Source organism: Columba livia, chromosome 12 (assembly GCF_036013475.1).
Source record: "Columba livia isolate bColLiv1 breed racing homer chromosome 12, bColLiv1.pat.W.v2, whole genome shotgun sequence".
NCBI lineage: Eukaryota > Metazoa > Chordata > Aves > Columbiformes > Columbidae > Columba > Columba livia.
The window spans coordinates 14,262,998-14,290,176 of NC_088613.1; the positions used below are offsets into that span (position 1 = coordinate 14,262,998).

General features: G+C 41.6%; 1 long non-coding RNA gene across 1 annotated transcript; it reads left to right on the top strand.

Annotated features, from left to right (window-relative positions):
* On the top strand, positions 1-27,179 carry LOC110357204 (uncharacterized). The gene is made up of 4 exons (XR_010475696.1): positions 1-514; positions 1,757-1,835; positions 12,234-12,360; positions 23,680-27,179. It is a non-coding gene; the product is annotated as an uncharacterized LOC110357204 (long non-coding RNA).

Below are 27,179 nucleotides of genomic sequence, written 5' to 3' on the forward strand. Positions count from 1 at the left end.
ATCTTATGGACCCCAACAGAGAATGGCATCCCAGGTTGCGACACAGCTAGCAGGAGACCAAACAACATCACAATCTACATACATAAGCAAGAAATGTGTTTTACAGCCACATTTCAAGAAAGGAAAGTAGACAGAAAGATTCAGTGACCTGGTTCAAGTCTTCCTAAAGATGTGGGATCGGTTCCCGTAGCCACAAGACCGCTTCTATGTTTGATTTATCCTCTCAAGCTTATTCCTGCTCTCCAAAATCACACAGAAAACTGGAGGACAGCGGGCATCTGTGTGACAAATGGAACGCAGCTGTGTGCTTTGTCTTTTATACAACTCCACTCATTTTAAGCACGGTACAGACTAAGAAACTGATGTTAAAGTGAACAGCTGTGCTGAACGTAAACCCTAACTACACAAACTCTGCCTTAGACCCTGCTGCATGGTGACGGCTCTAGCTATGGCAGGCGTGAAGAGGTCCCGAGTCCCACATCTCCACCTGCACCAGGACTTGGGGCTGGCAGAGGTGAGTGCTGGGGAAGCTGATGTGTGTGATCCCAGTTTGCCTGTCATTTCCTCACAGGTTCAGCAGGGAGGGCACAGCCAGATGCTTTGGTGACACAGGTGTGGTGTGACCATGGGCTTATCTGTGAGGACCAAAGGCTTTTTGGTTTGCTGCTGCAGCTGCCCAGGACTCTGCTCCTGGTGCAGCTGGCATAGGTGCTTTTTTTCTGGTAAATGAAAGTTACCCTAATAAGTCAGTCAGTCTTTCTCTATCTCCATGTTAATTTTTAGGAATCAGACACAGATGGTTAAGAGCTTTGAGATGTTGGGGTGACCTTGGGGAGTCTGGCGCTCTGGCAAATCTCAAGTCCTAGTCTTCTGTTGCTATTTTTCGCCTATGGCAAACTTACAGATTTCAGAAAGACTTTGCTGTAGCATTGACTTGAAAATTATAGTGAGTGAGTGTTCCCTTTTAAATAATGGATTATGAGGCAAAGATTAATTTTTGCTCAATTTTCACACTAATTCAGTGCCTTGCTGCCAGCTGAAGCACAAAGAAGGACATGAATTCACAGTGGCTTTCTTTTCTTTCAAAATCTTAACATGCTTTTATTGGATGGGGCTGTTTGTAATGAAGTCCCATCATTCATGTCTGGCTGCCTACCTAACCACAGGGCTTTGACATCTCTGGAACATCCTTTGGTTCATGTCACCAGTAAAGATAGTCAAACCACTTCTCAGCTTGCTCAATGACTTTCTAAAGGAAACCAGTCCTACAGAGAGAAGGTCGTATACCAACAATCACTGTGACAGCCAACACTCTGCAGCTGCCAGGTGCCGCTTATTTTTAGGCCAATTGAAAAAGGGGCAAAGAGGGAGAGAGAGTGAAAGAGAGAAAGGGGAAGAAAGACAGAAAGATGGCTGAGAAGAGGTGAAACCAGAAATGCTATGTCCCAGAGGCATTTATCAGCCCAAATGAAATGGAAACAGTGAAAGGGAAACACTGCTTTGCTTTTCTCAAAATTGTATTTCCAGTTGAATGAATCGAAAAGAAAATATCCTTTCCTTTTTCTGTGTTTTGAGAGATCTGTTTGCTAAGTCTGCAGGCTTAGTGGGAGAGACAAGGAATATTTATTTTCCATATACGCTGGTAATTTATGAGGTTGCTATAAATGCAGAGTTTATGGGAGTAAAATCAGGCCATGAAATAAAAAGGATTTTATTCAAGTATCTCAGCTTATTAATTCTTTCTAATTCTTCACAGAGAAGGAGATGAGTGAGGATGCACACAAGGTTTACTGAATTTTAAGAAGGAGAAGATCCAGTCAAAGTAGCAAATGCAGGTATATTTTAAAAATAGAAAAAGAAGAAAGATAAGTGAATTTTATTAGGGTTTGAAATGTAATTGAATTTTCATTTTCCTATTTTGCCATCAAACATGTCAGAAAGAAGTTTACTGTTCTGGGAAAGGGTCTCGCATTACTAACTAACCTGCGTAAAGTGGCTTCACCTTCTTGTGCAGCAGGGTGTGACTGCCGGGATGTAAATGCAGCTCTTATCTATGACACGTGAATGGGTGGAGAGGAGATTTGGAGTTTTGAGCAAGAAATAAGATACCACAGCTGCTTTCACGGGGAATTAATGCTCCACCAAGACCTGAAACGGGCAAATGTATTGTTATTTATCAGTAATATTAACTACCAGTTCCACAGAGTGCCCATCAGTATGCACGGCTGTGTGTTGTATGATTGTCCTGCCTTGACCTCTAGAAGCCTCCAAGAGAATGAGGGGATGGGGAAGGATCCCATTACCCAATGTGTTCTAAGAAACATGGAAAGATAGAGGTGCTGCTAAAGCCTCACAAAGTCTAAAGCTAAGATGCTGTACCTGCGAGCCACAAAAGCTTTCAGAAATCTACCCTTTTAAAATGCTTTTTGGAAGAAAAGAGTCAGCATGACATGAACCTTCAGTATCTGCTGGCTTCATGTCAGCAGGCTCTCCATGGGCATGCCACGCTTCCCAGCAGCTGTTTTGCACTGGTATTTGGATCTGGAAAGGAAGAATACATAAGAGTGAAGGTGTATTGAGCGCTAGAGTAATATGTTAACTGATATTGATCTCACAGAGCAATTGTTTGGAGGCATTCTCCAAATCAAGTCCTTTCTATTAGCTCAATTTGGAAAAATGCAAATATCCCAAGAAATAACTCCTTTCTTAGCAGACTCAGAGGCCCTGTGATGCCTTCTCCCACCCCTTAATCTCAAGGTTTGTAACATCTGTATACTCAATATTTCCCAGCTGTCTTCAGGGTGTCTGTTAGCTTTCCCCTCTAAACTGGCACTCGATATGGTGTTGGACGTGAGGGACCAAGGTGCAAATAAAGCCCACGTCCTTCATAGCTGGACTGTTTTCCTAGCCAAGAGGAGCAGCCCAACCCCAGAATGTCAGAGCAGCTGGTGACAGCAGTCACCACCCAGCTCACTGGGCTAAATGAGGTGGAGAGCATGGAAGCTAAGATCTGTTTCCTTGAATTAAGCTGACTTGGGCTCTGTAGTTAGGGCAAATGGCATAAAATGCAGAAAAAAGGTCACTGCAGTGACTCCGAGTGGAAGTGGAAGCATAAGCTTCTTTCCCATCTTGGCATCTCCTGACCTTCTGTGTCCATCTCAGCCACTCATCTCCGCGGGGGTCAGCTGTGATCCCCAGTGTCCCCATCAATGCAGCTCTGGCAGAAGGGACATGAAAGCTGACAGTGTGTGGTTGGAGGAGCAGCACTGCCCCTGGAGTGTCAGTTGGCTGCATGACACGGGGCAGTTTCACAAGGCAGGAGTGGGCTGGAAATCTGTGATGAGACTGTGGGGCAGAGGGATTTAAAGAAAGACTGACTCTGGAGTTCCTAGTCCAGTGGGTACCTGCAGGGGTCTGTGATTGGAGCTGTGATGGCAAGATGAGATGAGCTGCAGTTCGCATAGTACAGTCTTGTGCTAGTAGTATCGCAGTTCCGTGGTACTTTGGTGTCTTTTTTTGGAATGCTTTTGAAAGTAGAGGTGGCATATGACCTTCTGCATTTGAGATCTGATGGCTCAGCAATCTCCAACTATACTATTGGCCATCAGTCCCTATTCTCGTATACAGAACTACTACCAAGCTAAGAAAAATGTTAGAGAAACCTGTTTTTTCTAAGAAGCAATTCCCATTGTAACATTTGCTAAGACTTCTGGACCCCTGAGGTATACAAGGGAGTGTCTGAGTTGTAAGTATCAAAAGAAATTAATTATTCTATATTATAATTAAGACTTTTCTAATTAGCTGAACAATTAAAATTTTTCTTGCGTTACAGTGCAGCTTTCCACATAGCCAGCTAATCTGAAACTTCAGAGCTATTTACCTGAGTAAAAGAAATTTCTAGCATCAACAGTTCTCTTTCTGTAATAAAAAGTAATAAATAACAGCTTTATTGCAGCTGCAAGAAAGGTAGCTCTCTTTAAAAGAAGTCTGTCAAGTCAAACTTGTCCCTCAAAATGTATGTTTTGTAAAAGCCTTCAGAAAATGTTGGGTCGAACTGTTTTAGTGTTATTGTGAGGAAATCAATATTTCCCTGCAGCCTTTGCAACCCCCATATCGTAACATGTTTTTTGTGCAGAAGCTGAAAGTGAAACTGTCTAAAAATGAGAGTGAAGTAAACTGGCCTGTTTCTATAATTTGCCCTAAAAGCAACCAAGGTAAACAAAATGGCACACTTGAGCAGTCAAAAATGAAACATTCTCCTTACTAAAAAGCTCAAGTGGGGGGTGTTGGTGGGGTTTTGGGCAGATTTTTGCTTTTCTTTCAGCTTTTGTATTTCTTCCCCCGTCTTTCCCTTCTCTTCTATATCCTATGACTCAGGTGCTGTGCTAGCTGCTGCCATGCAGCATGTCTTCCAGGCTTTGTCCCCAGTGAAAGCATCAAGGTAAACATGCAAGATCTGTACATACTTCAACATTGAAATTAGTTAATTGCCTACAGTGGTCCTCCCACCACTGGAGGAGATAAAACCTTTTCAAATTGCTCTGAAATGCCAGAGCAATGTCCATCAGTGTTCATCAAACACATCAAACACATCAAAGCACCAGCTCCGTCAGATGTGATGCATTTGAGACCCTTGAGCTGGCAAAATATGGACAGTGCTTCCATGTATTCCTGATCCTCGGCTGTGAACTCTGTCAGATGGCACAGCCATGGGTCAGAGGATCTGTAGGGTTAGGGCCCAGTCAGGTTATACCAGGAAAACAGAGTTTGTGGTCTTGGCTGTAGGTGGGTATTTTAAGGTGCTGAAACTGAGTTCAGAAAGGAACCACATGAGTTTGGGAAGCTTGGCTGAGATTCTGTCAAGAAAATGAAAAGGGGAAGTCTGAGAGACATGTAACTTGTTCACACACTGGTGAGGATGCAGCAGCTCTACAATGTTATCTGTTCACATGCAGCAGATGGAAAAAAAACAGTTAAGCCAGGTTGTGGGAGCAGGAGGACAGAGAGCAAAGGACCAGAGGAAAAAAAATACGCTGTGCTGACTGTCAGAGACTACTCTCTTTGTGTTCTTTGTGCCTAGAATGAAACGTCTTCATGTTTTTTTTTCCTCTAATCTGGAAATAATTCTGATTTATTTTAAGCCTTCTATCAAGACAAGTCACGCAGCACTGCCTGGCTGGTGGTAGGAGGCTGTGTCTGCGTGTGTGCACAAACGTGTATTTCCAAGGGTGCTGCCTGCTTCTCTAGTTGACACTGCAGTCAGTTATTGGGTTTTTTCAATTATATAAAAATGGCAATGATGGAGTTTTTCAGCTTTTACAACACCACAAATCACAGGGTACTTCACTGTACAAGCAACATTGCTGCCACAGCGTAGCATGGCAGATCACGACTTTCACATGCAGACCTGCAGGGGAACCAGTGCCATCAGGGACCCCCAGACTGCAAGAGCATCACCATAGGGCAGGCAGCTGCTCCTCCACATGGTCCTTCAGCCACCAGACCCCACCGCACAGCAAGGAAGGGCAATGGGGTCCTTGGGCTATGCCATGGAAGGGCAGGAAGAGCTATTTTCTGTGTGCTTCATATGTTCAGCACTATGTTTTTGAATGACCTGTGCAGCTTGGATGAGCAAGGAAGGGTTACAGAGGCCAGATGAGGAGCTTATTTGTGGGAAGGGTCATCGTGATACAGAGAACAACATCGGCTACATCACCAGTTACCATGAATGTCTTAACCACACCATGGGATCTCTTACCAGCCCAAAGTTGCCTGGTAGTTCTGAAACAATTAAGCTGGAAAAAAGTTGGAAACTAGGAGCTGCTTCACAGAATGATCATTAAGTTCTACATAATATAGTTATATACCCATTGCTGTGTTTTCAAAGCTAACCCTACAGAAAAAAAGTGGTTTGGACTGGCAGATCAGAAGTGTTTTCCTTTGGAACTAAATTATGTAAAGAAAAACCTGGGGATGAGATAGTACACGGGCACCACAGTCCTCATCAGTAGTCAGAACATTCCACCTACATCCAGGCATCTGAACAGGGACTCGCCACTGTCAGAATTCGGTGATTTTGGCATTTGGGAGTGTCAATGCACATGTAAATACCCAAAAATAGTCTGGCACAAGAGCAGCAGGAGCAATTGTCAGTCTCTCCAATTTTATTTGGTAAAAGAGACATCAGCCAAGCCATTTTCTATCTGGCCTGTGCCGGCAGGGAAGCGGGTGTCTAAATGCATCATCAGACTGCATTTTCCTTGTGGCAGATTGGTGGTAACCCAGCAGTCATGTCCACGAGAGCATGGCTGTGAGAGTCTGAGTGGAGCAGGGATAGAAATCAAATCATTGCCACATAGGATGAAAGAGAACACTTCAATTCTGAGCCTCCAGTAAGCAAGTAAGTGAGAAAAAGAAACAGAAGTTGCCAGTTAAACTGGCTACATTGAGTACAGTACAAATTGGAAAAGAAGTAGTGACCATGATAACTGAGATGGAGATATTTAGAATGATCCCATTTCACCCAGGCCATATTCTGGAACTAATGCTCCTTTGTGTAATGAGCTATAAGTGTACAGATGAGGGAGATCCCATCATGGTAAAACGAACAAACCAAAACAGAACAAACAAACAAGAAAAAACACAAAACAAACAAACAAAAAAATGACAAACTGTTACTGTTAATTCAAGGAGACAGGGACCAGCACGAGAGAGAGATGACTGACTCACTGTTGAAATGGAGTTGGTTACCACTCAAGGCTGAGCTTTCACTGTGGAATTAGGACTTTAAATAGGGATATTTGTGTGGAGTGGATTGTGGCTTTAGGCAAACAGCCCAGTTGGACCAGTTCTGATGAAAATCCTGCAGCTAAGATTGGCTGTATGCCCACTGACTGCACTCTGCATGAGGCTGAGCTCCGTGATCCTGCAGCAGAGAGAGAGAATAGGCTATGGTTGAGGACATGCTGGGAGGGCTGGAATGATTCCCTGGAAAGAAAAGGAACTAGAAAGAAATCTAGTCAAAGCAGTCATACCAGTAAAAATCACTTTCACCAGTCAAGGTCCTGAGGGCAAACAAACTCAAAGTTCTGGAGGATCAGAGAGACCTTTACAGTCCTGCAGTATGTGGCATTCTGCCTGCAGGAAAGCAGAGGGTATTTTGTCTGGAGTAGATAAGTCTGGGAAATGGCATTAGAAGTAGATGAGATGAAGGTTCAGGAGGAACTAGAGAGCCTGGGAGAAGATATGGCTGGGTGGAATATAAAACCCATTAGTGTCTTAATGCATAAATTGGCAGAACTGTACAACAGCAATGAAAAACAAGCTACTGGGAGCCCAAACTGTCATTCGAGTCTGGTGCCTCAGTAACTATTCAAATTATTATTTTGCAAGAGTGTGGGTTCCTACAAGGTATACCACATAGGCAAAGTGTACAGTGGTCTCCTATGGTGCAGGGAGTCTATCAGCCCTGCTTCTACACCCATTCCCAGTGCAAACTGCGTAGTGGAGAGTGCAGTTGAGTTTTCTTGTATTCAGCTTCCCATGCAGGATAAAAAGACGGCTTTTCAGCAGCCTGTTCCTTAAACAAAATAGGTTACTTTAGATCTGACTAACTGTGGAAGGATAATACAGAAGTAGAAGGACTCATAATTATCTTTCTTACATAAAGATGTGCTCCTATAAAGGCTCCCAAAATTGTCGGAACACCTCAAGATGAGGGTGAGTTACCTTACTGCAAGTATAAGCTTGAGATAAGTTGGAGTATGGAAAGATTAATGTCTTTGCTTTAATGACAGGGCTTGTTCTGAGGCTGCAGAAGCAATGCAAGTACCCAAGCGAAGCCCAGAAAGGATTGTTGTCCACTATTAATAGCTTGGTGGATCAAGGAGTGCCAGTGCAATGACCCAGTGTGTATAATTCCCCTGTGTGGCTGATATTAAAGGGAGATAGAAAGATGCATCTGACTGTGGATTTTTAGAGCCTTAAATGCTCTAACTCTGCAAACATCACCTCTTCATGTTAAAATGCCAGAAATTATGGCTGCAGTAGTAAAAGGAACTAAGTGATTTTCAGTTATAGATCTAGCAAACGCATTTTTTCTTTAGCCCTTTGGCAGCGAAATGTTAGTAAAAGTTTTGGTTTATATTTCAGGAGAAACAAAATGGTTTAACATCAGTTCTTCAAGGATTTTGCAAGCTCCTGTGATCCGCCACATACACATCACCCAAATGTGGGAGAAATTAGCCTGCAGGTCCAGGAAACATGTAACATCATATGTGGATCACACTTGAGAGAATTTTGAAGAACAAGCATGTCAGCAGAGAGGAAGTTTTGGCTGCAGCCCAGGAGGAAGGATTGAAAGTCAACAGACAAAAGGTTCAATTAGTGCAACAAGAGGTAAAATATTTAGGAGCGATACAAGGTATTGAAGGCCAGACTCCTGATAAACAGAGTGTGGAATTAATTCAAAAGCTACTCAACCCCACAGCTCTGCTTAGCTAAGAGCACGGTAAGGCACATTTAATTGTATGCAGGATTTTATTCTGATGTTCACTGAAGTGAGTCGTCCTCCAGCTAAGCTTTTAGAGAGCACTAGGCAGTGGGAGAAGGGTACGGAAAAGCAAGCAGCTTGGTCGACCTGAAGCTGGCCCTGGCCCCAGCTGCAGTGGTGGGATATCTGAACCCAGGAAGCCTCTTCATGTGTGTTTTGCCTCTGTTAGCCAGGAAGGAACAGCTCATTGGACACGAAAGAAAGACACAATGTTACAGGCTATTGTCTGTGTTTCTTAAATCTTATTGACACCACAACTCCCTGTCGAAAGGGATGAGTATCTTTAGTCTGGAAATCAGAAGAATTGGATTATATTGTTGAATGAAGGCCAATGGCACAACACGCCAGCCATACTTCCTTGAAATGCATTGTGTTCAATAAAGCACAAGATGGCACATATCTAGCTCTAGGCTGGCAAAATGGACCCTTAAGTTAATGACTCAGAGAGTCAGATGTGGAAAAGGACATGTGACACAAACACCTCTGTACCTTAACGGTGGAGGGTGCTGAACATGAGCATCAGATATTGCAACCTTCTGATGTGCAGTGGCCTGTGCAAGTTTAATTGTCTCTGTCAAGATACATCTGCAGAAATCTGCTTCACAGGTGCTTCAAGCTCCCATAGGATAAGGCTTGCATGAGATTTGCTCCAGCCCATGTAAGGAGGAGCCGGAGATATTGGGGCAGGTCTCTCCTCACTCAGTACAAGCGATAGAAATCCCAGCTGCATTGTCAGGTGTCCTTCCCAGCGGTGTGAGCAAACAAGGGTGAAGGATTTCATTTTACTGAATGAGTCTTTTTGCCCAGCTAGGTATAAAGCAGCAACTATGTGTAGCAGAATACCCACAAACCTCAGGATATGAAGAATTTGTCTTCTAAATAAAGCTTTAAGGAAGTCAGTACAGGTGAATGGCAAAAAATAGGATGTGGTGATCCCACCTAAATGGCTCCACAAATGACTATAGCCAGCTATTATTATATTCCTTCCTTATAAGACCATGGCATGAAGGGAGATGTGTCTTTGACAGCATAGGTTGTTAAAACCTTCTGTATAAGTTGAATAGCAACAGAAAGGTCTCACAAATTAATGGATAAAAGAATCCGACAAATGGCTGCAGCAAGATAACCAACAAATAGATGAACAATTACAGCAAAGTGTTCATAAAATACATAATGCTAAAAATTGGTAAATAGCCAACATGAAGAATGGCAAGTGAGGGTCAGGTAGTAAAGTATATCATGGGTTTCCTGGAAATAAGGACAACTTGAGCTGTAAATAGAATGGTTCTGGCACTAGCACAGATAAAGTCATTTCCATTGTTTATTAGTTCAAGTAATTTCTGACAATGTGAGGCAGTTTCATCAATCACAGCCAAAGCTTTGGAGAGGAGAAAAAACCTAAGCTATATGAAAAGTTGTCTTTATTTTTGAGGATCACATAAAGGAGCGAGTGTTACCACTCACCGGACCTGGATCAGCATAGAAACATCAATTTGCTGTGGTGAATAAGAATAACTCTTCCAGCTGTTGTATTGGGCATCAATGTTACCGAAGCTGGGAATACTGTTGAACAGTGTCAGCCTCTCTCTGTCCTGCCTGATCTGTGAGGGCAGGGTCTGCATGCAGCACAGTGTTGCCTGCATTTTGTAGCATGGAGAACAGGGCTGGAGAGAGCAGAGTTGTCAGGGGTGTTGCCTGAGACATTTGCATCTGCCTCCTTGCTGGTTTGCACCATCTCTGTTTGAGCAAAGCACTTTCTGCAGTCAGTACGGGTGGTCAGTGTGATAAAACCATTGTACAGGCCTTGATACACCAGATACTTTGCACCTCTGGGCTGCCCAGGTTCCCTGATCATCCAGAGCCAGATGTGTGCAGGGTTGACTTAAAGCTGTAGTAGTCCCACTTTTCTGGATTTAGTCATGCTTTGATGTGGCAATTAGAAAGACACAGTGTCTCCCAAAAGTTTGGAAGCCCCTACGCTTGGTTTCCTTTGTTCTTCCCCTTATTTTACTTTATTTTAAAACTATCGTATTTAACAGGAGACATCCCTTTTTCCTGAGGGGCCACCGTGCAGCTAACAAGTGATGTAGACATACACATGCACTATTGTCCTTGTCACCTCTAATCATGCAGTCATCACCATCATGCTAAATCCCTTCCTCCCATCTGCTTTCCTCTGAGTTACATTAAATATTCCCTCACTCCTCAGTGGAGCCTGAGCTTCTCCTTTCTTTCTCCACCTTTTGCCATTCCCAGCTTGTGCAAGCAATCCAGTAACTCCAAACAGGGAAACTGTCTCCTTACGGTGGAGGGTCTCTAACTCAGTATTTTTTCCTGTCAGAGAGGCTAGTTTCTTCTGCCACGAACTAGAATCCCTTGAGAGAAAGCAAGCTAAAAAAGTCTTTCAGCAGCCTTTTCTGTTCTGCCCTCCTGGTGCAGGTTGAAAATGAGAAGAAAAGGGGGAGAAAGATTAAAAAAAAAAAAAAAAAAAGAAAAAAAAGGCAAAAATCTTCAAAAAGGAAGATTTTCCAGAGCCCAAACAATCAATTGGACAATAGGAGGTAGTGATTCTACCTCTGTGCCCTCTTCCTGATGGACGGGAATTTTAAACCATGCATCTGCCAGAGGTGGTGAAAGACCTAAGTGATTGCCTCGGCTCTGAACGTGGCACCTCGGTGATGAGCTGAAAAGCTTGTTGCTCACGTTGCAAACAAAGACTTAACAGAGGGCAGAGGTAAAACCAACCGGGACACGGCCTTCTAATCAGTCCCGTGCTGTGAACTCATGGTATTAATCCCACAGCCGGTGACATCAAGGCAGGAGGCCTGCATGACCCCGAGCCTGTCCAACAGTGGCTTACACTACCCAGTGCCGCATGTTCCATTTAATAAACTCCATTGATATATTTAATAAAGACACTTCACACTTCCACAGTTTCATGTGTGACCTCTCCGTGGTTGCTACCAAAAACACAAAGGATGAGAGTCAAGGATCATTAGCTGACGAGGCAAAACTGCTCTTCCCTTGCTCTTCTATTTTTCCTGTGAATATCAACTGCTTGGGAGGCAGCAATTGCTTGTAATCCTTCCTGTCTACGCTATAGAAGGGACAGGTTGCTGTGAGAGCTTAGGAAAAAAATTACAACATAAATGCCTGTTGTTTGGGCAGCTCTCAGCCCTGCTCGCCACCTTCAGACTCCTCACACCGGCGCTCATCTTCTGCCCAGAGACGGTGTTGATGGGCTCCCAAGAGCCTGCAGGGGCTGGGTGCTGCTCTCACTCCCAATTTTGTGGTGAGGAAGGAGCACTTGTAGTTACCAGAGGCCAGAAGAAATCCATTAGCAACCCCCAAGGACCCCTCTGAGAGGGCCTGTCTGTGCAGCACAAGCTTGGGGACTTTGGTTTTGGTAAAGGTCGTCTCCCTCAGCAGGGGAAGGAAAAGATGGACATGTACCTCTGTATTTTTTTCTAAACAGGCTAGCGAAAACCTTGTAGGAAATATGTCTGGTATAAAATCTAAAGAGAAAAAAGGTGGTTGGTAGGCTTTCTGTTAAGCTTTGGGCTTTCTGATTTTGCGTTCATTTTGGTTTTATATATATTTTTTGTGGTGCTTGTTTTTTTGCATTAGAAGTGGTGTCAGTTGTCAAACAGGACTCCTGATTGATTTGGTTTTTTATGTCTAGCTTTCAACATCCTCAAAGGCATCTAATTGTTCAGGACATACTGAGTATCTGCACTTATAGAAATCAAGCCTCGAGTGGAACTCCCCTGAAAGCAAGGCACCGGGAAGCCAAGATTAGTTTTCAGAAAGTAAGTGGTTTTCATTTTTCGGTTTCTCAAGGACTCTTTCAAGGGCCAAGCAGATGGCTGGGTGATCCACAGAATGGAAACCTGCAGTTCTAATGAGGACAGAAAAGTGTGCATGGAGGGGGTTGGTTGTTTGGGGTTTCTTTTAGTTAAATCGTCTTTTTGTTTGACAGCAATTTACGGTATTTATGCAGCTGAAATGCCAGGGCATTTTTTTGTGTGGACTCTTCCTTTTCAACAAAGGACTGAGGAAATTGCCACACTAATTCTTTGAGCTTCCTAGTAGCTCTCGAGCATAACCAGAAGAACAATTTCAACATAAAAAAAAAAAAATACAAATGCAAACAAAAGCATGCACAGACCATTTCAGTTCAGAAAGCCTCTTGAAAACTTGAGGCAGCCGTGGCTACATTCCCACCACATTCTGAGTGGAAACTTGGGCCTGTGCTGAAGACATAGCCCAGCCTTAGCTGCCCTATGGCTTTTCTGGGGATGCTTAGGGCTATGTGAAGATGTCATGGCTCAGGTGGGCAGAACACGTGGGGCAGGCAGCACAAGCCACAGACATCCCCATGGCACACAGTCCTGAGCCTGGCCAACCGAGATACGGCACAGCTGCACCCCCAGGTCCCGGCAAATCCCAGCCTTTTTACCCCTGGTAAGTGGCAACAAAACTAAAAGCTGGCATTTTAACTCTTATCTAGTATACACCATCTGGACTTACCAAAATGCCTTGTTATGTTACAAAAATAATAATGCTAATCTTGCATCTACAAGTGGGAAAACTGAGTCTGATGATCAGGATCAGGGTGGTCCCTCTCCTTGGGGAGCTCTCTGCTTTTCTTGGGATCCTGCACCCACCGAGCATGGGATTTTCTGGAAAAATGGACACACACCCCCTCTCTGTGTCTATGTTTGCATGTATTTGCTATATAGTTGTCCCACACATTTTTCTTGCTAGCCTGTCGTAACAATTACTAAAATATGCTTATCTCATATATGCAAATAGTAGGATATTTATAAGGTTCTTTGAAATTTCCATAATTGTGCTGTAAAAAAAAAATCTCTTTCCTTATCTCACAAAATGTTGTAGCTACAGTGTTACTTTTATTGAAATCCAAAAATCACTCAGCAAAATAAGAATAGTTGAAAAATTGACAGTTTTTTTAGATTTTTGAACTAGAAGGGAAAGAAAGAAAGCAAACCAGACTTTATTATTTTAAATTAGAAAGTTTAATGTTCGCCAAAAAGGATATAAACTGTAAATGTATTTTAGCAGTTCCTAGAGAAAAAGGGACAAGTTTTAATAGTAACACTGTGTGCGCCTATATCATTTTCATTAGAAAAATCTCAGAGCACTCTCTGCTTATTAAAGAACGGAATGCCTCAGAAGGCTCTTGGGAGGTACTATAGAAAAGTAAGGTAACAAATATATATCCACATTATGCTCCATACTGCGATTACCTGGAACTTCCCAGCCATCGTGGGGATATATAGCTCCCTGCTATGGCTCAGGATTAGGAGTCAGCTCTCCATGGCACAGCATCACCCAGCTGTGGCAATGCAATGATGGAAGGGTCTTGGCTGCCCCGTCTCCTCATTTGGTGGGTGAAAGAACCAATATCTGGAAGGGTTTTCCCCGTCTCAAAGTCGAGGAACAGAAATGAGCAGGAGGGGTAGGTCAAGCACCTCGCTGTGCCCATCGCAGGCTCCTGCCATCTCCTGTCCTGCCCCTTGGGGACATACAAGAGCTCCGTGGGGATTCTCCTGCCTCCTTTGGGGAATCCTATCCCGTCTCTGGCCTCATGGGTGTCAGTGTCTCATCAGCTGTGGGAACATTCCCTGGCAGGCTCCAACCATTCATCTTGTGAATGATCAGGAGAAGACAGAAAAAATAAGATATTAGCCTAAATTTAGCAAGAGTCATAAAATGTGTAATGGAACACAAAAGGAGGAAGAGAGGCTGTAAAAGTAGAGGATATTCCCTGGACTGATGAAGAAAATAATATTTAAAAATCCCTGGTGCTTAATTTCAGAAAGCACAATAGACTGACTGAGTGCCCAGAAGAGGAACAGAGTGTTAACATACCTTAGACAAACAGGAGCCAAACTGTTAGCCTGACAGAAAAATGAGAAAGTCCATCAGTGCAATGCGGGAAAATAATAAATTAAAAACCAGATGGTTTGAAGACGTGATTGCATCTTCAGCTTCAGTGAGAGGAAAGAAAGGCAACACATATGTATTACAGACAGGCCAGGAATACAAAAGCTGGAAAAACGTACACGAACAGAAGAGGCAGACTCGTCATAATGAAGTTAATTAAAATAGCAGGACCTCAAGTTATTTTAGGTCCCAGCGGTAGACACGCCAGAATTCCAAGCCCAATTCTTCCTTAATACTAACAATTTCCTATTTCATCCATGCTCAGAAAAGGGGCTTCTTCCTTTATGCTCTAGATAGCAAGTCGAGGCAGATGGGAATTATTCTGAGCTTGGAGAAAACAAAGAAGCACAAATTAATGGCTTACTGGCAGAAAGACCATTTAAAGCACTTGCCAAAGTGCATTTTATTCCTGCGCTTATCCTGCATACCTATTTTTTTTTATTTAATTCTGTTTAGATCGTAAGTGCATGACCAAGCAGAGATACATATCTATGTTGTGTATGGGCTGGAGTGGGCATTAAAACAATCAAAAAGCAGACGAAAGAGAAAAAATATTTGTAATGGATGGTGCAATGACTTAACAACTTGCTGCATGTCACTCACTATGCAGCAAATAGAGCAACCCCATCTTGCCAGCTCGAACTCATCCCATAACTTCTCTGTGGGCATATATGCATCTGTACCTCTGTCACACACATATACACATGTATATACACATCTGTATATATATACATATGTAGAAGTGCCAATTGGTTGTGGGGTTGTCCTCATGGCTGTAGGGACCCTGTTCAGGATCCTTTTTCTATCAGAATGAGCAGTTTTACCTTTGGCTTCAAAAGCGACAGGGTTTCATTCCAGCTTCTTTTCCAGCAGTAGAGCTTTAAAGCCATAGCCAGGACTATACTTCAACCACTACTCTGTGAAATCTGGAATTGGTTTAACTGTGCAAATTAATCATGCATAAACAATGTAAGATATGATAACAATATTATTTGAGTCATTATTTGGCAAGGTGATGGAGGCAGAAACTCAAACTGTACTTGTGTTAGAATAGTGTTGATTCCTTCATAATCATGAGCTCTCAAAACCTCAATTTTATAACCCTTGGGACAGATTCTGCCTGTGCTCAGGGGATTAGAAACAGGAGATCGTGTGATGTACGTTCAGTTCTTGTTCTATGACTTTCAGCTTCTTTCTTAACTTCCTGGCACCTTTTCCTTTCCCTTGTGTAAAATTAGGATAATGGCATTTCTTCATATGACAGCAGTTTAATGCATTTATGTCTAAAATGCTCAGGTGAAAGGTGCTATACATTTCAGAGATTATTGTTTGTTACCACAATTGTTATTACTGGTATTTCTGAGAGTTTCACTCTCACATATATAATAAGGGCAAAATATTATGAACATTTTGCCTAGTTTTGAACTTAATGCCAATTTTATTCTGAATTAATTCCTTTGAATAGCATTGTTCCTGAACTACATCAACTGGGGACCAGCTGCTGACCCCAAGTGTTTAAGAACTACAGATAATCATGGATGAAAAGAGACAAAAATACGTTTTATCTAAGAAGTATCTACTGTTGTGATAGAGACTGAAATTAAAGTATAATCCAGAGAGAGAGAGAGGGAGAGTATTCTTTAATTAAAATCAGCTACCTCAAAAGATGGATATTCTCAGGAGTGAAATTTGCACTGTGCTGAAGGCTTTCCACTTAAACCCTTGATGATGCAAGGAAAAGGAATTCTCAAGGAGTAATATTGCCATTAGTAGATAGCCACTTGCTACTGCACAATAAGGGAAGATTTGCACAGAAAAAAATATGTGGACAATAAACTGGAAAGATGAACAAAAATAGAGGCTATCTGAAACACAAACCCGTGATTATCCAGCAATAAATGAATAGTTTGCGAAGAAAGAGACCGAAGATAGAGACTTGGAGATAGTGAAAAAAAATTAAACCAGAAGCAGCAGAGATCAATGAAAACAATCAGCACATTCTGTCAAGAGACAAGTTAAAAAGTCTGAAACTGAGGCTTTAGATAACGTGTTCAACGTCCCACCCACCATCTCTATAGCAATTAATGGTCCTGGCCAAGGACAAAGCTGTGGAGATTGTATGGACCCCCCCCCCTCCCCCGTGAAAGGCAGCAGGTGAAAGGCACAACATCCATTTGCGGTAGTTCTGGGGCTTGAGGTGATAATGCCTCCCTCACCTTCGGAGAGAGGCTGCTTCTGGCACTGTGGGAAACCATAGAGTTCTTCTGAAGAGCGTTTCATAGTGAATCCTGTTCTGTCTCATTTTAGTTACCATCACAGATGGCTTCCTGCAATACAAAGAAGGCTCCTGGCAAGGCAGTTTGCTGGATAATGTTAGAATTGGATATGATGGAAGTATTACCTCACAGAAACATCCATTCACCAGCATTTATTTCATTGTGTTCAGCACAGTAGATTTGAGCCGCTACTTTGCACTGGCGTTGGCTTCCTCGCACTGAGCTCACACACAAATCTTTCTTGCATGAATCTAGCCGAACAGTTATCTGCAACCAGGTGGTCTATGTGAGAAGTGGTTATAAGTGGTTATGCTGCAGTGAGGAAAATAGTATCCTCTTTTTTCTTTTTTTTTTTTTTCCTTCCTTTTTAAAAAATATTTCAGTGGTACAGTGGAGGAGCTGCTGAAATGGGATCAGAGGCTCTTTGGCTACATCTCTGGGGACTGCGAGCAGCGGCAGAGCATCCTCCATGTGCTCTGGCCACTTTATTATTAGGGAGAGGATGCCCGTATCTTCAGTGCCTATAAATACCTTGTAGCTTTGCTGTATGCAAGTGTTTTTCTAGAAAGAGCCTAAAACCAGATTGTTTGTCTAATATTGGCTACACGATATTGCAGCCAGGCAGAATGGGATATGTATCAGGGGACTTTTTAATGTGTCAGATTAAAAAACCTGTGCAGATCTTGACTGAGTCCAAGTTCCCAAAGAGCTGCTGTGGATTCAGGACAAATTTCAGTTCAAGCAACACGGTTGGCTAACCATTAAAATACATCATATGGGTAATCTGGCTCTTAGACCCAGACCTTTAAAGGTATTTTAATACCTATAGCGCTTGAAGTACTAAAACAGCTTGACCCAATTTGGCATTAGTTACTAGCATATCTTGAAAGAAAAAAAGAATCCATGGCAGTAAAAGAGTGAGGTCTTCCTGACAATGTTAATTACTCTGGAAATTGGTGGATCATATTGAGCTGAGTTAAAAGTTCTCAAAGTTATGTTTTTTCATAGCAGTTCTCATCACTCCTCATTCACCCAGTTCCACCAGTCTTGCTCACAGAGATGCCATGGTCCCATGGAGCAGCCCTGAGCACATAGAGTTGGCTGTTCAGTGGGAGAAGATACGTACTGAAAGTCCAGCGATGGTGGTACGTGCTGGCGAGCGGTATTCACATATTAACAGATTTCCACTCAAACTGGCAAATAGGGATGTCTATGTTAGAAATGCTGTGTGAAAGCCAAGGCAACAAAAGTCAAAATGTGCATATGAGAATATGTGGTACACACAGTATATGTCACAATGTTTACCATCACTTCAAAACATGCACCCACCCACAGTTCCTCACTAGCGGCATCCTGGAACTTCTCCAATTGGGATTTGCTATATGAAGCAAAAGTCAATTAAAATCAGCCATTATTGTAGAGATCATGAGATCCCTAGTACAAGATACTGTACTCATCCCAGATTCTCATTAATAGCAGTGTGTTGCAAACAAGTCCAGGACAATCGCATGGGGTTTGTGTACTTTTCGGATTGCTGCGTTTGCTCAGTTAGCATATAACATTTTCAAATGTGTTGGAATAAAATTTTTAGCAAATATCAAATTCCCCAGAAACACAGTTCTGTTGAATTCTGGAACTATTGCAAATGTAGGTCAGAGTCAGCAAGTAGGCTTAGTTAGTGAAAATAGGGGAGGGAGAAAGATTTCGGGAAAGGAAAATTATGTCCACCCAGCTTGCCAGAGGAAAACCTGTTAGTGCCAGCTCACCCACCTTCTTTTACCAAACAGCCTGCTGCTCTTCGAGGTGTGGTGACTCATCTCTGCATCACGCTAGTCCTACATTTTTAGCTCAGAAAGTAACCACCTGCTAAAAGCATGGTGTGCTTGGTTAGGTTCCCTCAGTCTCTGGTGGAGCTATTCCATGTAGCTGAGAAAATGTGATTTTTTTTTCAGGAGGAGAAGTTCTGTAGTCTCATGTTCAGGAGTTCACATAATTGTACAATTCTAAAAGCCTAGTTCCTGCCACATTTATTTTATTTGTGAAGAAACGGCATTTACTGAGCTGGTTCAGAGGAAACCACACAAGAATGGCCTTGAGCTGGTAGCGTTCAGCTGGGTGGATGGAGGTTTCCTGTCCTTCAGGCATAGCCGAGCACTAACACACATCTCCCCGCTCCCAGGTAAGCCCTCACCAGAATTACAAACCAGCGAGGAACCTGGCCTTTCATTCCCTCCTTGGAAGCAAAACACTGATGGTATATTTATTGAATAAAATATTTACTCAATGTGAAACAAACATCTTTGTTTTGCAAAAAAAATCCTTCACCCCTGCCCACACACAAATGGACACTCTAGTTTTTAAGGCTGATTTATAAACGAAAAAATCTGTAATTAGCACAATTTTATTTGTAATTAGCAGGAATAAGTTGCTTGCTTTAGCGCCAATATTGGTAGCAATGGAAGTGCACTCCCTCTTTTGTTTTTAATTCCTTCACTGCCTCTTTCCATTTAGTTTCAAGATGAGATCAGTATCTGGAAAAATGATGTAATTTATGCTGTTATCATTACAGGAACTTCAGCAAATCTACTCCCAATAATGTATTACAATTATGCTGATGGTCAGGACTGGATTTGAAAATGCACGAAGGCTGGCGTCAACTGCCACTGTGTGTCTGACCAGATCAGAAAATGAAAACAACAGTTACTGGCATTTATTGTCAGAATAGCTCTAATTCAGGTTTGCAGACAGATATGGACTGTAAAAATTAAATGGCTATTCACTTCATGTGTATAGCTAATTTCTGTGGATTTTGAGACTTGCATCCTGATGTCTGCTATGCCTGTTCCCATTTGCTTGTTCCAACATTACTTTTTTAAAAGAAGCTTCCCTACTTTAAAGCCAAATGCAATGTTCCCTGCTGTGATGGATTCCTTCTTTTCCCTTCCTAATTGGAGCCATTTCATCAGATCGAATTTTGACAAAGATAGTAATTGTCATCCAATTTTAAGGCAATGACAAGATCAATATGAATTCTCAGATGACAAGTATTATTACTGTGTGAGTACAAAGAAACAAAGAAAATGAAAAATCCATGTTCTAGGAATCAAAACAGTTTAGAGGCACATGCTTGCCTTGATCCACATGTGTGTGAATCCTGTTGACAACAATAGACGCTGTGCGTGTGGATGGATGGGACAGAACAGATGGCCTTTGCCAGTCAAATAGTGAAGGAAAACGAGCACCCAGTGCTTTAGTACATCACAGTTTCAGTAATGTGGGAGTCAATTAACTTACCACCAAACAGGCTTGCAGGGAAAATTACCCACAGACCCATCTCAGAGAATTCTCTTTTTCCTTAACATTTTGTACTCCTTCTGTTTCCTGAATGTCAGGAGTAAATACCCAAGAAAATCCTGGTTATTTAAGGTAAACATATACAATATATATTTCTCTAGCCAGAAGTACTTGATTATTTTTATAACATTGTTTAAATGAGATGATCTGATTTCTTAATTGCCCAAAGAGTTCAGATAGGGTTCAAATAAGGATCTAAGATGTGTTGCAGCATATTTAGAAGTTTTCCCCACAGTAGTGGTTTTGGGACAAATTCCACCACGTATGCATAATTGTTGCCAGATACTGTCATTTGATTTTAGTAGGTTTACCCTAGAACAAGACACTTCTTCAAGGCATTTGACCCTCAGAGCTCAGCTCTTGTTCCACGTTTGCCACTCCATGTGTGTTCGAGTTACCTCTGTAGGGTTGCTATGCACACATTCATCTCGCATTAAACCAGACCTCCTGTGTTCCTACCATCAAAATGTTAAATCCAAGGAAACAGACACCTTTTATTTTTTATTTTTTTTCTTTTGAAGCATTTCAGTATTTATATTCAAGATACAGTTTAACTGAGGAAAGGGATTTGGGCAAAATAATACATAATTGTCGTACTAATTAGCAGCTGCAGTGATAACAACCGTGACAAGTTTTAGCTCTGTCCACTTCAACCCAGCCAAGTCATTAAAGGTTTCCAAGCAGAGGATTGTGTTATGAAGCCTAATATGCACTGGTAGTTCCACTGGTATCCCTGGATTGCTAAACACATTTTTAACCACCCAAATGCAGGTTCAGTAGGACTTTGATCCATAGAGGAATGTCTCAGACAAGTACTGAAAAGATGTTTGTTAGCCTCCAAAATATAAATAAAATATTTACAAAGAGAATAATTGACTTTTGATGTTTACTTCAGGCTATGGTTAAGCAGGCAGTGTCTGTACTAAGCAATGCAGTGACCACCTGCCACAAATGCTGTGATATTTGACAGATCCCTTTATGCCAAGAACTATAATTCCTATTTAAATCTAAATAGAGGAGCCATGAATGCAGATTTCTCATCACAAAGACGCTGATGTTAATCCCCAGTACAGAAAAATAAGAAAAGCCAGAACGTTTTATTGGATTTTATATGGAAGATAATTAAACAGTATTTCTTCTTTACTTGTTATACAGCATCCCATCAACATTCCTGCTGAAATTTGTTTATAAAGAAAGCCAGAAAGTTTTATTACATTTTTATGTAAAAGAAAATTAGCATTTTGTATATTTTAACTTACATTAGAATAACAAAAAGCAGGTAAACAAAAATGACCAGCAAACGATGAAAATAAGCAGAAAAAAATGTAAGGAAAACATAACACTTTTCTCATAGACACAATTTTATATTCTAGGCATGTAAACTAAATGCTTATGTGCATATGTATATATTGTATATATTCACGTATCAGGCAGTTCTGAAAAGCTAAGCTCTCAAAAGTTAGGAAATACTAGAATGATATGTGCTTGCACACCCTTAATTTTGCCTTTTTGATTGCGTACACATGGACACACGCTATTTTTTTTTCATATACACATGCATACCCCTTACAAAATGGTGCAGTGTAGGCAGAAAACTGACTGGGAAAATGATGTAATCTAGGAGAGAGCTGCTTTGCAGAAGCCTGTTTCTTTTCTGCCCACAACCCAGTTTGGTATTTTGGATGTACCCAAGGAAGTTATCTTAGCATGTTTCCCAGCAGGTGGGTGCTGCCAATCTGAGTCTGTGAGAGAATGTGTCTAAGTGTGCATTTAAATCGTGCTTATTAATAGAGGGGAGGCGGGGGACGGGGGAGCTGTATCCAAGGTTGCATCCTCGGCATTTAAAAATGTTTCAGTTCAGCTTGTGCTGCCATTTACTGCATTATGTGATGCATGTGGATTTTCCAAACAAAAGATGTTTATGAGGGGAGTATATTTTAAGATCCTTTTCATGACTGTACAGACCCCTCTTCAAGCAGATGGCCTGACAGTTGCAAGAAAACCATTCATCAGCCAAAAGCAGCATTCAAAAATCTTTTAAAAAGACAGTTTGTTCTCCATACACACGTACATTTTAAGCAGGTACTAATTCTGTTTGCAGCAGCACCTTCCCTGCTTTCCAGCGGGTTTCAGACCTGACAACACAAGCTGAAGAGCTGGGGGGAGCGCAGCCCCCAGCATCCCCAGCAGCACGGCACAGGACTGCTGTGTCACATGAGTGCCCTGATCCGCTCCCTCCGAGGCTACTGTCAGCATTGTTTGATGTGGAGGGGACCGTTAAAATTCAGATTCCACTCACTGATAACTTGGAGTAATCTTGGAGGTATACCATTTTTTCTTTTAGACTCAAAATAAGTTATATCCACAGAGAAAATGTTTACTTAGCATTTAAAAAGTACATAGAAACAATCAGGATTAGCAGAGAACTTTCCAAGGACATGAATATATTTAATTCCTATTTCATTCACAGCCTTGACTTTTACCTAGCTGTAGTCAAAGTCCATTGGGGAATATAAGCAGCTGAGAGCAAAATACCTAAACCTTGGCCACTTGACCATTACTAAGTTTATGTATTCTTGGAGAAATCTATTGGCAATGACTTCATAGAGCTGCATTTACTGACCCTTCTAATTGCCTTATACAGAACCTCCTGCTTGAAGGAAGTGAGCACTCCTATATCATGCATGTGATAAATAAATAATACCATCCCTCTGGAGACAAAAATTCCATCTCTAACCCATCTAAGCACAAGGACAGGGACTAACCGTCCTTACAGTTTGGGGGGATTGTTTGTTTTTGCTTTTGCTTCACCTAGGTAACTGAGGTTTATTACTTGTAGTGTCTAATACATTTAGAAATGTTTCTGAAAAAATTGTCTAATGTCCTGCAGCAATGAGTTGCAGGGTTGATTGTACATTGCACAAATGTTTTCAGAATTTTTCCTTCACCTTTCTATGCATATTTGTTCCTTAGAGAAAACAGAATAAATAGCCCTTTCTCCCTGCTTCTGTTATACCGTCTTTTACTCTTGTGTTTTGCAAACTAAACAATGCTAGTCTTTTTAATCACCTTTTAGATAGAAGCCTCTTTCCTCCTGTGTTTAATCGTTTTTACCGCACTATTTTCACTGCAGAGGTACATACATATGAGCATCTATACCCCTGGAGCAATCAAAAAGTCTACTAAGAACAGGTTTTGAGGCTTAGCAGAGGTTTGCTCTTTAATCCCAAAACAGTCCCTGTTCATCTCATCCTAAATTCACTTTAGAAACAGGGTCCCCTGGTGCAGGCGCTGAGATGTGTGTGCAGATGTGCAAGTTTAGAAGTGAGGAACAGGACAGAGAGGGCAGGAAGACTCATCTCGCATTCAGCAGTGTGGTCACCAGGCCAGTCCTGACTTGCTGCAGAAATTAAGCCAGGGACTGGTCCAGGGTAAGAAATTACTACTTCTTCATGAGGATGGGCTTTCTAAAGCCCATACATTGCAAACGTGACAATTTGTAAATGATGTTCTGTTTCATCTTCCCAGGGCTCACCTTGACTCCAGGCTGCCTTTGTCCTTCACCCGCACTTCACAGCACTGCAATGTCTCTTTGAACACTGAAAGTAAGTTCAGAGCTGGTGTTACAGCTCTGCTCAGCCCAAAAGGGAGCAAGAAGAAGAAATGAGAAGCTGGTGACAAGCCTGTGGGAGAAACACACTCTGCGGGTGGGACCAGCATCCCCATGGAGCTGCAGTCAAGGCAGTTGTTACTTCTCTCTTGGCTGCCTTTTGTTTTCTGTCTTACAGATTATTTTCTTGCATTGCTTTCTGGATCCAGAATGCTGTATATATTACAAAAGTCAGAACTTTTTCTGGGGGAAACCAACACACACTCCGTCAAGAGGAATGGTCTAGATGTACATAGATTAGCTGAAGACCAAGCCCAAAAATGTTTTGTGTAGAATTCCCTTAATTTGATTGTAGCCCTCTTCTAGAGTCAACAGAGGGAGGAGTCAATTCACCCCATCATAAAACACGGGTCTGAGGCCCTGAAAGTACCTCTCCTTCCTTTGGCACATGACTGTTGGTGATGAGCTGTGTGCTTCCCTTTAAAGGCTGTAGAGCTGCATAACTAAAAACATCCTAGAATACTTACTCGCAGATCCTACTCCTTGGGCCTGTTAAGTTGCTGTTATTGATCTTGGTCTGAGTACTGGAGAGCTCTGGGGTACAGGAGGCTCTTACAGGCTCAGGCTGCCTTACAAGAGTGGCTGGAAAGATTATGGGTAATGCTGTTACAGACCTACCGCCAGTCACGCTACATCAATCAGCAGTTAGATTTATACTTACGGTGGTGATATATGATTACTAAGTAGACTTCACAATATTAAAATTGGTGTTTGGGGAAAGGAGGCTGGGGTTGGTTTTTTCCCTCACCTAGTTATTCCCTTTCTCTCTAAATCACTCTCTTTTTTTTCTTTTTAAGTTAAGGCACTGAACTTTCAGTCTCAAAATCAAATCAGTCTTGTCCTTGGAAAGTTCTTTGTTAATCCTGTTTGTATTTTTTAAATGCTATGCAAACATTTTCATTGTGGATTAATGTGCTGTTTCAAAGCAGTTGAGATTTTAAGATTGTTGTTAATTCAGAGAAAGAGACTTCTGTTACTACTCCAGTTCTTTTGGAAACTAATTTAATTCAGTGCCCTTTTTTGAGCCTTTGCAGCAGAGTGCTAAACGAATACTATCAAAGGCCATATTAAAGAGGATTGTATATAGTTGACCAGGGTTCATACCAGGGACTAGTTTCAGATAGTGTCTTACATTGAAAATATGATTCTTCAATTATAGCTCCTATTGCAAAAATGAAATTACCTTGAATGCTTGCTCTAGTAGGCTTATTTCTTAGAATACAATGGTAAATGGTGAAATTCTTCCTCACGGTAAGACATATCTGATTAAAAAGTGAAAGAGAGACAGAGAGAGAAATGTGAAGAGTAAAGTCAGTTGTAAGAGCCCTGAGATCAGTAAAAGGACAGCTTATACAATGACTGCCCATTTGAGTAGCCCAAATAATTCAGACCTCTCTGAATGCTCCATGTAGGAGCATCTAAAGTACCTCACGTTCTGACAGCTGATTCAGGACACGGCCATGAGGGCTCAAATGGCCAAAGCAAATATGCAGAAGCTCTTAAACACATCCACACTAGTCACGAATAGTAGTCAAAGTGATTTGCAAATACATCTTAGCAAAACTTAACATCTTTGAGATCACAATCCCAAAAATAATTGATACAATTAGGACACTGAAGCTATGTTTGGTGTGACTGCAGCAATTCGCATTTATTACATTTCTAAGTGTTGTCTGCTTTCCTAAGTCATAACGTACATCTGATTTATTTAGAGAATAATAGTGATTTGCAGCTCTTCCCTGTTTTTTTTTAATCTTACGATCTATGCAGATGTTTCAGGTGTGACTTCACTGTGCAGAGTATCTCGTGACTTCTCCGAGGACACAGCGGGCCTTGGACAGCGAGCTCTGCCTGGCTTGGGCCGGCGTTCTTTGAATTGAGTGCCTACTGCTACTGAACATGCACACAACCTTAAGGCTACCTGCTGTGGTGTTTCTAAACAGTCTGCTTTTCTAATTCTGGGATTACAGTGCTTAAAGGCACATAAGGATGATGAACAAGTAGAAAGGATCTTATGTCCTTACATCCACAGGGAGTTTTTTGTCCCTGTCCTGTTGGCATTAGTCGTGTAAGCCTCTCATTCATCTGCCTTGGGAAGACTGATCTGCTCAGCCTTTGGTGTTTTCATCTGTTTTTGATGTGCTGGCTGAACTAACTCAATGATTGCTTATGTGTACGAGAATTAATTATAAATGTTGAATATATAAAGCAATCTTGTGGACTCATGCTTCATTAGCAGTCTGATCAGTTAGCCACTGCAATGCTGACTTAATTTGCACTGCAGATGCTATAGCTAGAAGGCAGTGGACATTTGTGAGGAAGACAGGATGCAGTTTCGCCAACTCCTTGCATTAAATTCATAGCATTCTCCGCTTACCTGGGTAGCATATGATGAGAGAAGAGAGCACAAGACTAGGCATTGTGTTGCCCGATGAAAACTTGTCTTCTGACAAAGAATCTGTTAGTTTACTTTGCTGGAGAAAGCAAACTATTCAGGCTGCAGTGGTCCAGCTTGCTGGGCATGGACATGCACCTTGAGACTCTCATTGTCGCGTTTCTTCAGAGCCATAGTAGTATGTTCCAAGAGCCATTGATGAAAAGCATAACACATGAGGGAAGTGGTTATTTTCTTCTTTTAACCACTGTCTTCCTTACCTTACCTGTAAAATAATTAAAATTATTCTTGGGAATATACCAAGCATTTTGAGACCCTGAGCCACCACCTGCAGAAATCGTACTGTTTGCTAGAAAGGAGTAATTTTTGTTTTCAAAAAGAGTTCTGAAGAAGATAAAGAAACATTTCTGTATCTTTTGCATCAGTAAAAAGGATTAGACAGGCTGTAATCTTGGTCAATCTGACTTCTACAATTATGGAAAATTACAAAGATTGATGTTAGTTGCAATTTATATTATTGCATAAACTTGTACAGGATGAATCTTCTCTTTTGAAATACATATTTCACTAAAGCTAGAATATATATGAAGTTATTTCTTTTTCTTTCTTTTCCCCATCAGATTGATAATAGACCATGTAGGAAACTGCTGAAAAACACAAAAAGAAAAAGTTGGAGCAATTCAAATTGTCATGGCAATATCCTAGATTTTTGAAGAAGTTCAGTTCTGTTTAGCTAGTCACTTTAATTTTCCTTAGTAACTTGTCTCCATTCTCTACCATAATGATAATTCTTTATATGACTGTCAGCCCTTCGCATTGTGACAGCTTAAATTAATGTTTTGATATTTCTCTCTTTGTAAGAATACAACAAAGAAGACAACTGCCAAGGATAGGACAGAAACTGTATGAATGTTAAACAGACATTGTGCACCAATAAAACCAGAAGGAATTATTTTCACTTTA